The sequence below is a fragment of the Sorghum bicolor genome, chromosome 8 (genome assembly GCF_000003195.3).
Source record: "Sorghum bicolor cultivar BTx623 chromosome 8, Sorghum_bicolor_NCBIv3, whole genome shotgun sequence".
NCBI classification, from domain to species: Eukaryota; Viridiplantae; Streptophyta; class Magnoliopsida; order Poales; family Poaceae; genus Sorghum; species Sorghum bicolor.
In genome coordinates, this window is record NC_012877.2 from 47957948 (window position 1) to 47971097 (window position 13150).

The 13150-nt window shown below is 45.2% G+C and overlaps 1 pseudogene; it reads right to left on the reverse strand.

The window, feature by feature from the left end:
- The window catches only part of LOC8064089, a 19363-nt pseudogene continuing 8705 nt past the window's right edge, over positions 2493-13150 (reverse strand).

Genomic DNA, 13150 nt, shown 5'->3' on the forward strand with positions numbered 1-13150 from the left:
TAGACTTGGGCCAGGAGGCTTGGCCCATCACGAGGCAAATTCGGGACTTAATCCAACTGCTCGGACTTTCACGCAAGAAAACAAGACGTGGAGATCAAGTAGGATTCTAGTCGGTTAGGATAGAAATTGATATCGTACTATCTATGGAAATTGTAGCTGACTAGGATTGGTTTCCAAATCTGTAACCCTGCCCTCTAGACTATATAAGGAGAGGCAAGGGACCCCCCTAGGACATCGAATCTCAACTCGACACAATCCATAGCAATACAATCAGACACAGGACGTAGGTATTACGCCCACACGGCGGCCGAAACTGGATAAAAACCTTGTCCGTGTCTTGCGTCACCATCAAGTTCGTAGCTTGCGCACCGTCTACCGATAAACTACTATCGTGGGTATACCCCAAGGTAGACTGCCGACCAGCTTTCGTCGACACCAGTCTATTCCCCGATGGCTGGGGAGGGATCCCCTGCCTCGCCGGGCCTAGCAACGTAAGCAGCCAGAGAAATCGAGTCCGCCACACCGCCAAGTGACTACACCGAGTTCGTGGACCCCTACCACAATGGCGAGGAAGTCTGTTTTGTCCGGATTGACGGCATCATCGGGGAAGCAGAGGTGCCTGGGGTCGCAGTGCGGCTCCTCGACGACGACCCCGAGCTTCTGCTGATCAGCGCAGAGGAGCCCATGACTTTTGCCGTGGCAGAACGTGACCCAAATTGGCGGCGTGCCATGTTGGAGGAGTTGCGGTCCATCGAAGACAACCACACCTGGGAGTTGCTTGATCCGCCGGCGGGACGCCGGCCGATTGGCCTCAAGTGGGTGTACAAGGTCAAGAAGGACGAGCGAGGTGTGATCGTCAAACACATGGCGTGGCTGGTGGCCCGTGGCTTTGTGCAGCACGAGGGCATCGACTTCGAGGAAGTGTTTGCGCCGGTGGCGCGCATGGAGTCGGTGAGACTACTGCTGGCACTCACAGCAGCCAAGAATTGGGGCGTCCACCACCTCGACGTCAAGTCGGCCTTCCTGAACGGCGAGCTGGCGGAAGAAGTCTACATCAAGCAGGCGCCAGGTTTTCAGGTGAAGGTGGAAGAGCGCAAGGTGCTCCAGCTGCGGAAGGCTCTGTATGGCCTGTCGTAGGCCCTGCGGGTGTGGAATGCCAAGCTCGACGCCACCATGGCGGAGCTCGGCTTCGCGCGGTGCGCCACGGAGCACGCCCTATACACGCGACGACGGGGGAAGGAGGAGCTCATCGTCGGCATGTACGTGGACGACCTGATCGTCACCGGCGCGCGGGAGGAGGACATCGCCAAATTCAAGGCGGAGATGGCGGCCCAATTCAAGATGAGCGATTTGGGCGTGCTCTCGTACTACCTCGGCATCCAGGTGAAGCAGGGGAAGGACGCGGTCATGCTGGGGCAGCGCGCCTACACGCTGAAGTTGCTGGAGCGGGCCGGAATGGGCGATTGCAGGGCCGCAGCAACACCGATGAAGGAGCGGATCAAGCTCTCGAGGCAAAGTGTGGCAAAGAAGGTGGACGCTACGTGATACCGAAGCATCGTCGGTGAGCTGCGATGGCTCACACATACCACACCGATGGAGGAGCGGATCAAGCTCTCGAGGCAAAGTGTGGCAAAGAAGGTGGACGCTACGTGATACCGAAGCATCGTCGGTGAGCTACGATAGCTCACTCAAACCCGGCCGGACATCGCGTTCGCGGTCGGGTATGTGAGTAGGTTTATGGAGGATCCAAGGGAGGACCACTGAACGGTGGTCAAGCAGCTGCTACGGTATGTCCAGGGGTCTCTGGACCTCGTTGTCGTCTTCCCCAAGCATGACGATCTTCGGTTGAAGGTGTTCAGCAAAGCGCCGCCCAAGGCAAAGGGCGGCGAGCTAGGGCTCACGGTGTTCAGTGATGCGGACATGGCAGGCGATGTGGATGGGCGGAAAAGCACCTCTAGGGTGTTCGTCTTCCTCGGAGCAGCGCCGGTGGCCTGGCAATCACTGAAGCATAAGACGGTGGCTGTTATGGTAGGCAAGACATATGAGAGGCGCAAGGCTAGAGAGCAGGGCTGAGCAGCTGGACGTCCAGCTTAGCCCATAGGCTGGCCGCATAGCCTCAGTAACTAGTATAAGTCTAGGACTCTGGATTAGTTTAGAAAATCCTAGGAGTCTTAGAGTTTGATTCTTATTTCATAATCTTAGTAAGAGTCAGTTTGTAATTGCCTATAAAAGGCTAGCATATCATATGAATAAAGATAGCCTGGGATTGTGTCAAGTTGACACCCTTGGGCACCCGGCGTCTCTCTCCTGTGCCCTAATTCTAGAACACGACGGCTCCCTGCCGCCGCCAACGTTCTCGCTCCAATCCCCTCTACTCCCCACCCTACAATCTATCAGCAAAGCTAGAAGACGTACCAGTGGCATTGTCAACCTGCGAGGCAGAGTATGTCGTGGCTGCCACGGCGGCTTGTCAGGCGGTTTGGCTGCGGCGTTTACTGAAGGAGCTCAGTGGGAAGGAGTCTTAGCCACCGGCTTTGCTGGTGGACAACCAGCCGACCATTGCCCTTGCCAAGAACCCGGTGCTCCATGACCGGAGCAAACACATCGACGTTAAGTTCCATTTCCTCAGGGATTGCGTCGATGGAGGGCAGATCGTCATCGAGTTTGTCGACACCGGTAGGCAACTCGCTGACATTCTCACCAAGTCCCTCGGACGCCTCAGGTTTGTTGAGCTGAGGAAGATGATTGGCATGGATGAGGTCAAGGCTTAGCAGCAGGATTAGGGGAAGAAATGTAAGACATAATCTGCAGCTAATCCTTTCTTTCTCTGATAGTGATCATAGGCAAGCAATAGGTCAGCTCTTGGTCATATAGGAGTATGGCAATAGGCCACTCTAGTACAGTAGTTGGTAGAAGCATACATCCGCCATACTTGGTAGGAGGATGATGTATGCAATGTACTAGGAGTAGTTGGGGCTGTACTCAACCATGCCTTGTGTACCTTATAGTTGGTACAAGGCCTGTATATATGTACTATGTATGCAATGAAGGGAAGGCAGTTCAAGTGCCACATTTCATGGGTTCAAGTTTCAGCCAGCGCTGAAACTGAGTGTGTGTGTGTGTGCCTGAGCTCGGCTCATCTTCTACCTTGGGTCAGTGGAGAGGAAGAGGGAAGGTGAGCAGGGACTGCTCACCAGGTGCTTGTGTCCAGGTGCCAACAAGATGCAACAAAGCAGGGGCCCAAATGCTAGTGAAAAATGAGGAGGAGCAAAGTGGATTGAGAAAAATTCTGTTGGATCCCCTTCGTTTGAGGGATTGAAGGGGGATTTTGAAGGTTAGATAAAAAATATAGTGAAAAGGGATTTAGAAAGAGGATCTGCTGGAGCTATTGTTTTTTCAATACTGTCAAAGTGGAGACATTTGCAAGAGACTACACACCTCTCCAATATCTCACACTTCTCCTGATCGATCTTGGTGTTCTGACACCTTCTGTTGTTAGTGATGAGCTCATCCAATTGTATCTATGATCTTCGCTGCGGATGCTGTTGTTTCAATGGCATGTAACATACTGCAGTTGAATCTAGGGTTTCTCCTATCAGTTTTGACTATAATGCACGCATGCCTTATTGTGCTGATGCGATGTTTACGAGAGTTTCTCAGAACAATTATGCTGAGAAAAGTTAACTGTTTTGTCAGAGCTTAAAGTATAATCATTGATGCGAATCTGCCCCCGACCATTTTCAGTAATAAAACCTATTTGCAGGACTTACTCTATTAAAGTTATGGATCTCTCAAACAGTATTAAAACACTTACAATTTTAAATGTTTCTCCACAACAGAATATTAATCCATTAGTATTGCCTATGCTTGTGCACTCTGGAAATATAATTTACACAGAGCTATTACCTGAACAGGAAAAATGGTTATAGCTTCAGCTGCCTGTTGCTTCTGATTGAATGAAGTCAGAATGGAATGAAAATGGGCAACCGACGATGTCAATACAGTGAAGATGATGAATAAGAATGATGGAGGTTTCAGTTGCCAAATTGTGGCAGATTGGCTGTACATTATTGTTAGGCCACACTAGGCTGACAGTCAATCACAGCTATGAGTTTTAAACAATTGTCACCGTTGGATGGTATCTGGAACACTAGTGTATGGCAAGATTCCAAGATGTACATTTCCATGTAGGGGGAGAAACCCATACTGGGTTGTGGTTGTACAAACATATACTAAGCATCTCTTGTGACTGGCGATGAGAATGCAAACAGCAGACGGGACACTTTGAGTACTTCACATTGCAGTGCCATCCACTTGAGCCACCCCCCTTGTTTAGCGATTATCACCACCAGTCCAAACTAGAGAGAAAATGGAATAGTCAGTATATCAAATATGAATAACCAATATGTCGCTGCTACACCTAGACCTAGTCGGCCGATCATGTAGCATCAGCAAAATAAACTAGCAGCATCAAATGTTGGACCACATATTTCAGAGAAAGGAGTACAAATTATGGATGAATATACTTGCCTGGTCTCCATGAGGAAGCAACTTCTAGCAAAAGCCTTGACTGATGAGCATATTTCAAGCACAAAAGTGCCTCCAATATTTTGAAGACTTTGTCTCTGATCATAAATGATGTTAGAATTTATAAAAACAAATAAAAGGTAATAAAAAAAAATACTATACGCAAAACTAAAATTATTATCTTTGTGTCTAAGGTGCAAGAACAATTAAAAATATACAATAAAAACTATATGCAAAGTAGCTGTGAACTTGCAGAGAACAGGTAAAGCTTTATTTAGATCTCATAATTTTATCTGTGGTCTACTCTATCTAAATTAAAACATTATTTATTTTTTGTTCAGACCCTAAGAACCATTTAAATTGGGTTTAAGTTATTTGAGTTAGATCATTTGATTTGTGTTTAGGTTTTTAGGTGCTTTTTCATCAATGGAAACAAATAACAGATAAAAATAGTGCTGTAAAACCTATAGCTTCGAAAGCAGATTCAAACACATTTTTTCGGAAGCTTGAAGTAATTAGGAGCAATGGTCATATTTTTCTTCAGAATAAAATACAAATTAGATACGATGCTTTTTTTCAAATTCAACAATATCTTAGTTTCTGTAATAAAATTTGCATACACAAAACATATATTCTAGGAAATTTCTACAATCGAGGTATGAATACACAATTTGACAGCACTAATTTGGGATGTCACATTATATTGACTAAATAAAGTTGGGTTAATTAGTTGATTTCAACTTGCAGTCACAAGCAAGATAATAGAAATGCAGCCATTAGCTTTCTTTTTTACCACTAGAGCACAACATATATTTTGTAACTAATAGAATGTGTCAAGTCAAATAGTTGTTTTTTTACAAATCATTACATTTCATTTAAAAAGATAGAGAAATTGAAGGTTACCTTGGTAATGATGGGCATCTAGTTTTTTGTCCTCGTCCTTGAGATCGCCCAGTCGTTGCTGTAGGCTCTGGGGAAGCAACTTTATACCAGGACAAGACTTGATAGTAAGACGCCTGAGAGATGAGTATGCTTGAGGCCCGTTTGGTAATGACACCAGGCTTTTGCAACGAGAAAGGTAGAGCTCTTCCAGCAAAGCGAGCTCTCCTAAGAAAGATTCCAGTGATTCGAAGCCATTGCATTCCAAAATCTCTAATATTTGGATGGCATCCAGCTGTCCTGAAAGGGCTTGAAGATTTCTGCACCATCGAATTCTCAAAGTCTTGATGGAAGGAGGAAGATCGAGAATCTCTGACAAGCCACTGCAGATGTCTATTGTTAGAGATTCTAGACAAGGAAGGAAGTGATGTTTGGTTGATGACGAGAGCTTAGGAACTGGTGTGGATGCCGTGGCTTCGCTGCAGGACCCTGACCCTGGAATTAATGCTGATTTGTCGTCCTGTGCTGCAGCACCACCTCGTGAACTCGTACTAGTATCCAGCTGCTTGCTGAATGCGATGGACTCGAGTTTAGGACAGCCATCAATAGATAATGACTTGAGAGATTCCGGTAGTACACTAGTGGGGACCTCTACCAAACATTGACAATTTTGTATATCCAGAGACTCCAGGCATGGCAGTAGTACACTGCTCCATTGGGGCGTAGACTTCTCAGAAGAAGCGCGTCTGCGTCCTGTTAGATTTTTGCATTGCCAAATTCTTAGGCTCCTCAAGGATTCCAGGCTCTGGAACACTTCCTCTGGCCAGTGGACAAGAGCATCACAGCACCAAATTTGCAAATCTTCAAGCTGCACTAAACATGCCCAAAGTGCCAGAGCACTTGAGTGAGAGAAGAAAACGTTGCACCCCTGCAACTCCATAACTGTGAGAGGGGAAGGGGATTTATTGTGATTCTGTTTCTCCTTGCCATCCACCAGTTGAATCAAGCTGTCACCATCCAGCCATGCTGCCTCTCTGTCGTCATCGATCCACAAGTCCAGTTTCGACAATGACGAAGCAGTGACGATGCAGTTTGCTACCTGTACGAGCATTTGTTGACTGCCTCCACGGATCTCCAATTCACTTAGATTTGGTGCTTCAGGGAGAGTAGTCAATTCTGGGCACCACCCAATTACAAGCTTCTCAAGCCGAGGAAATGTCACCTCTTCTCCTTGGACTGCCTCCCATCTCTGAAAGGTTTGCATACCATCTAAATTTAATTTCTTCAGCGCTGGAAATGCCGAGCGCCACACTTTATTAATAACTCCTCCTGAAGTATCCTTAATAATTGATGCTTTCGGCAATGCAGTCAGCCTTTTGCAGTTGTCTATGGACAACTTCTCAACCTGAGGAAATATTGACTCTTCCCCTTGTAACTCATTAACCCACCATGTCTCAAAATTTGGCATCCAGTACAGTGAAAGCTCCTTCAGTTCCATAAATGGCGTGACTAGTGCATCACTGCTGCACAGGCAATTAAGACTGTCCAATCCCTCCAAGCTAAGAACCTTTAGAGCTGGTAACTGCCACAGTGGACGAAGCTCCTTGAGATTCTCGCAATCCGATAGTGTAAGCTTCACCATTTGTTGCAACGTATTTATCCATGTCGGATACATGCCACCCCTGTAGTCATATATATCTAGAACCTTCAGACCATCATGAGGCTTGAGGGCCTCCACCACCTTAGTACTCTTATCTTGTTCCTCCTTTTCTGGAGAAGACGTCCATCTTAATGTCAACCTGGTTAAATCTTTCTTGTTCCCAATATGTGCTGCTTTCGCATCTGCTTCTGCCACGTTCTCAAGTTGCCTTAGCTCTAGTGGACCACCAAGCTGGTCTAACTGGCGAAGCTCTCTCACATTACTACAGCTAGAGCCAGTACCTGCCACAAAGCATGTAAGCGTCTGTAGGGAAGTGAGGTGTCCCAACTCTGAGGGTATGCTCTTCAACTCATCACATCCATGAATATACAGGTGACGGAGGCCAGTCATATACTTCATTTCCTTTGGAAGTCGACTAAGCTTTTCACAGTTTGAAAGGTCCAAAGTCTGTAGATTATATAAGATGCTTATTTCTTCAGGAAGTGCTTCAATATCACTATCCGAGAGATCAAGGTACCTCAGGTGATGTAGATACTTTGGTTTCAAGAATGAACCTCGGTAGATCCTTAGTGCACGTATGGATCTGTATTTTGACAAATGCTTCAGATCTTGATATGAATATCTAGTGCAAACCAGTGTTTGGACAGCCATAGATCCTTTCTCCATAAAAGTATTCAAAATCTCTTCTGGTTTATCAACAGATATAAATAAATGCCGAGCAGAATATGGGAAGTTGTTATCACTCTGACTAGGCTCTGCTACTATGGTAGCACATTCTCTTCCCATAGAAGACTGTGCAAGATCATGCATAAGATCATGAATCTTGCAAGTAACTCTAGGATCTTCTATGTCATAGACTTCAAATGGGACTTCGTTCACATCTTGAAAAAATGATCTTGACACCAGGTCCATGAAGATTTTTTTACCAGTGATCTCAGGACACACCCCATGTTGCTCTGGGATAAAACCATTGGCCATCCATAATTGGATTAGCTTTTCCACATCTATCTCATAATCCTTGGGGAAAATAGCACAGAAAGCAAAGCATTGCCTTATATGTGGTGGCAACCCATTATAGCTGAGCTTGAGTATTGGTAAAATTTCAGTCTCGTCATCGCATATGGCGCTTTTGCTTAATACAGCATTCCATTCATCCACACTGGTCTTTGTATGAAGCAGGGAGCCAACTGCTGTAGCAGCTAAAGGAGATCCAGCACATCTCTTTGCAATATCACCAACCATCTCAACTAGCTTAGCATCCCTTTCCTTTTTTGAACTGAATGCCCTTGCCTCAATAATTTCCTTGATGAAGTCTGGATGTAATCCTGTGATATCATAGGGTTCATGAGTTGTGCCCGCCATTAATTTAGCAACTACTCGATCACGAGTTGTTGTCAGGACTGCACTACCGCTGCCTCCATGTTGTAGGCTGGATTTCAGCTTTCCCCACTTATTTACATCACGGTTCCATACATCATCCAAGACAAGGAGGTACCTCTTCCCACTCACTGCTTCTTTTAGTCTTTCCAGTGGTGATTTTCCACTTGAATTACTGCTGCTATTCTCTTTTGCTTCAACTATGCTTTTAGCTATTAAATCAACTTCAAAGTTATCAGAGACACATACCCAAAGTTGCAACTGAAAATGCTTCTTAACTTCAGAGTCATTGTACACAAGCTGAGCTAAGGTGGTCTTGCCCAGCCCTCCCATTCCAACGATGGGAAGGACCATAAGCTGTGAATTGCTCACTTGATCACCAATCAATTTTTTAACAAACTCCTCCTTCTCTTAGCCTCTGGATTTGCTAGCAATTTCCTGGTGGTCAATGATGTTGGAATCTGTCTGCCTCCAGTCCTTAGGCATTGGTGGCTGTGGTCGGAATTCAAACCTAAATGCATGCATCTCTGTGATGAGGACCTCAAGTGCTGCAAGAATCTGGCGGAGCTTGTTGCCCATCCTGCGACGGAACACAACACGGTTGTGAGTAGCACTACTACAGAATGAGGCATTGGTTGATGCCTAAAATGGCCAAAAACCTCGGCCATTTTGCGGCCCGGGGTTAAAGACCCCTTTAACACCGGTTCGTAACACGAACCGGTGCTAAAGGGTCCTGCCCAACGGCTACTGACAGGTGCTGTCGGGGCAGAGACCCTTTAGCACCGGTTCGTATTACAAACCGGTGCTAAAGGGGTCCCTTTAGCACCGGCCAGAGCCCCGGGCCGAGGCAAACCCTTTAGCACCGGTTTGTGTTACAAACCGGTGCTAAAAGGTAACCCTTTAGCACCGGTTTTTGCTCTGAACCGGTGCTAAAGGTCCGGTTTATAGGCCGGCTCCCTCCTCCCCTCTGCCCATTTGAAACCGAGAGCACCATTGTTGTTCTTGGAGCTTCTTCTTGCTTGTTCTTCATTTGTTCTTCATCTCCAACGCCCATCGTTGATCTTCTTCGACTCCGTCATCGTCTCTTCGCGCTTAGAGGTGACTAACTTCAGCCTTTCTTATCTTTTTCATGTTGTTTTTGGCTTGTGATGTTCCCATCATTTTTTAGCTCAAATCCACTTTGTTATTTTGAATCATTCACATGAATTAGTATCCATATATATATATCATATTTCATGGTTGACCTAGTTTTAATATATTTTGCAAGAATGAATTATAGTATATTTTTATGATCATAGAAAGTAGGATAGTTCAAATTAATTGGTTTGTTAATATCACTTGATTTATTTTTATTACTACATATAATGTCCATTGTATCATACATGTTTACTAGTAAATGTGGAATTTATAATTGTTTTAAAATTGAGTATGGATAGTAGATGGCAACCGTGACCGGGTCTTCCGTCTCTCAACGGGTTCAAAAGCGATACCGTCCGGAACTCCCTCTCATTACTTGTGGCAAGTGTGGGCAGAAGATTTTGATGGAGTACAAAGTGTCGAAAGAGGGAGTAAACAAGGGTCGTATATTCTACAAGTGTCCAGATCGTAATGTGAGTTATTTCCAGACATTTGCTTATATATGTGCATATTTTTTTAAATGATATTAATTAAACTTTTGATTCTCTCTTTTAATTTCAGTGGGACGGTACCGGCGGATGTACAGGTTGGTACTGGGAGGAAGAATACATTGAACACATTAAGAAATCTTTTGCACAGGTGGTTGAGGCTGAAGGTGGTGAGGCAGTGAGCCGACGAAAGAAGTTCAATGAAGTTGATCAAGCGAATGATCTATCTATTATAGTTGGGATCAGACGCGAACTAATTATGTTGCTTAAGTGCATTTTAGTTTTATTTTTTTTAATGCTAGTTGCGATTGTATTTGTTGTAGCCAAGCTTTTCTAAATTAATCAACTATGTATCTTAGACATGTTGTGCAATAAGATGAGAAACTATATGTGTGCATGGTTTTCATAATATATATGTTATCTTTAATGCAGATGGTAACACGTAATTGGATGTATAATGCCGATCGGCGCTCCGAAGAGTTCATTAATGGCGTGCACTATTTCTTAAGTGTGGCCGAGTCAAATAAGAGGGACGGTTTCATGTGCTGTCCATGTGCCGTGTGCAAGAATTTGACGGAATATTCTAACTCAAGAACTCTTCATTCACACTTATTAAAGTCTGGTTTCGTACCAAACTATATTTGTTGGACCAAACATGGAGAAAGCGGGATTATAATGGATGAAGGTGAAGAAGAAGAAGAAGAAGAAGAAGAATTGGACCATGCCAATATTATTGCTCAGTACGGTGGCTTCAATGATGTTGCAATGGGGGGAGATAATGAAGAAGAGGTGGCGGCAGAAGATGATCGGGGCGATGATGCTTTTGGTGATGCCATCCGTGATGCACAAAGAGAATGTGAAAGTGATAAAGAGAAAGCCAAGTTCGAGCGCATGCTAGAGGACCACAGGAAATCGCTATATCCCACCGCTGAAGAGGGGCAAAAAAAGCTGGGTACCACACTAGAATTGCTGCAATGGAAGGCAAAGAATGGTACATCTGACAAGGCATTTGGGCAGTTATTGAAGATCATAAAAAAGATGCTTCCGAAAGGCAACGAATTGCCCACCACTACGTATGAAGCAAAACAGGTTGTCTGCCCTTTGGGATTAGAAATCCAGAAGATACACGCATGTCCTAATGACTGCATCCTCTACCGTGGGGAGGAATACGAGAATTTGGATGCATGTCCAGTATGTAAGGCATCACGGTATAAGATTAGACGAGATGATCCTGGCGATGTTGAGGGTGAAGAACGTCATAGGAAGAAAATTCCAGCCAAGGTTATGTGGTATGCTCCTATAATACCACGATTAAAACGTCTGTTCAGAAATAAGGACAATGCAAAGTTGTTGCGGTGGCATAAAGAAGACCGTAAGATAGACAATATGCTGAGACACCCTGCCGATGGATCCCAGTGGAGAGCGATAGACAGAGAATTCTCAGATTTTGCAAATGATGCTAGAAACTTGCGGTTCGCCTTAAGTACAGATGGTATGAATCCTTTCGGTGAGCAGAGCAGTAGTCACAGCACTTGGCCAGTTACTCTATGTATCTACAACCTTCCTCCATGGCTATGCATGAAGCGGAAGTTTATTATGATGCCGGTGCTTATCCAAGGACCGAAGCAACCTGGCAATGACATAGATGTCTACCTTAGGCCATTAGTTGAGGAACTTCAACTTTTATGGAGCAAACCAGGAGTTCGCGTGTGGGATGAGTACAAACAAGAGCACTTTGACCTACGAGCATTGCTGTTTGTAACAATCAATGATTGGCCAGCTCTGAGTAATCTTTCAGGCCAGTCAAACAAGGGATATAATGCATGCACACATTGTTATGAAGACCTTGACTGTGTATTTTTGAAAAAATGTCAAAAGGTCGTGTACCTTGGCCACCGTCGGTTTCTTCCTGTGAACCACCCAGTACGAAAGAAAGGCAAGCATTTTAAAGGCAAGGCAGACCACCGGACCAAACCTCTCAATCGAACCGGGGATGATGTACTCGAAATGGTCAAGGATATAAAAGTGGTATTTGGAAAGGGACGAGGCAGCGAACCTATTCCCAAGGATGCTAAGGGACACGTACCCATGTGGAAGAAGAAATGCATATTTGGGAGCTACCTTACTGGAATGTCCTAGAGGTCCGCAACGCGATCGACGTGATGCACCTGACAAAGAATCTTTGTGTGAACTTGCTCGGATTCATGGGTGTCTACGGGAAGTCTAAGGATTCACTTGAAGCACGACAAGACTTGCAGCGCATGAAAGAACGAGACAACCTGCATCCAGAAAAGACAGATGATGGACGTCATTACTTAAGCCCTGCTAGCTACACTCTGAGCAAAGAAGAGAAGGAAAGCATGTTTGAATGTCTTAGCAGCATCAAGGTCCCATCTGGATTCTCCTCCAATATCAAGGGAATAATTAATGTGCCAGAAAAGAAATTCCTGAACTTGAAGTCCCATGACTGTCACGTTCTAATGACGCAATTGTTGCCGGTCGTTTTAAGAGGAATTCTACCTCCACACGTACGTCTAGCCACCGTAAAGCTATGTGCATTCCTCAATGCAATTTCTCAGAAGGCAATCAATCCAGAGCAACTAGCTACTCTGCAGAATGATGTCATTCAATGTCTCGTCAGCTTTGAGTTGGTGTTCCCTCCATCCTTCTTCGATATCATGACACACCTCCTAGTTCATCTGGTCAAAGAGATTCGTATTCTCGGTCCTGTGTTCCTACACAACATGTTCCCCTTCGAGAGATTCATGGGTGTCCTAAAGAAATATGTCCATAGTCGTTCCCGGCCAGAAGGAAGCATTGCCAAGGGCTACGGAACAGAGGAGGTCATAGAGTTCTGTGTTGACTTTATTCCAGACCTTGACCCAATTGGCATTCCTGAATCTCGACACGAGGGCAGACTCAGCGGAAAGGGAACACTTGGGAAGAAAACATATATTGGTACGGGAAACGATTACTTCAATAAAGCACACTACACAGTTCTCCAGAACTCCTCATTGGTGGAACCATATGTTGAGGTACACAAAGATTACCTACGGTCCCAGTGGCCCGGGAAGAATGAAGA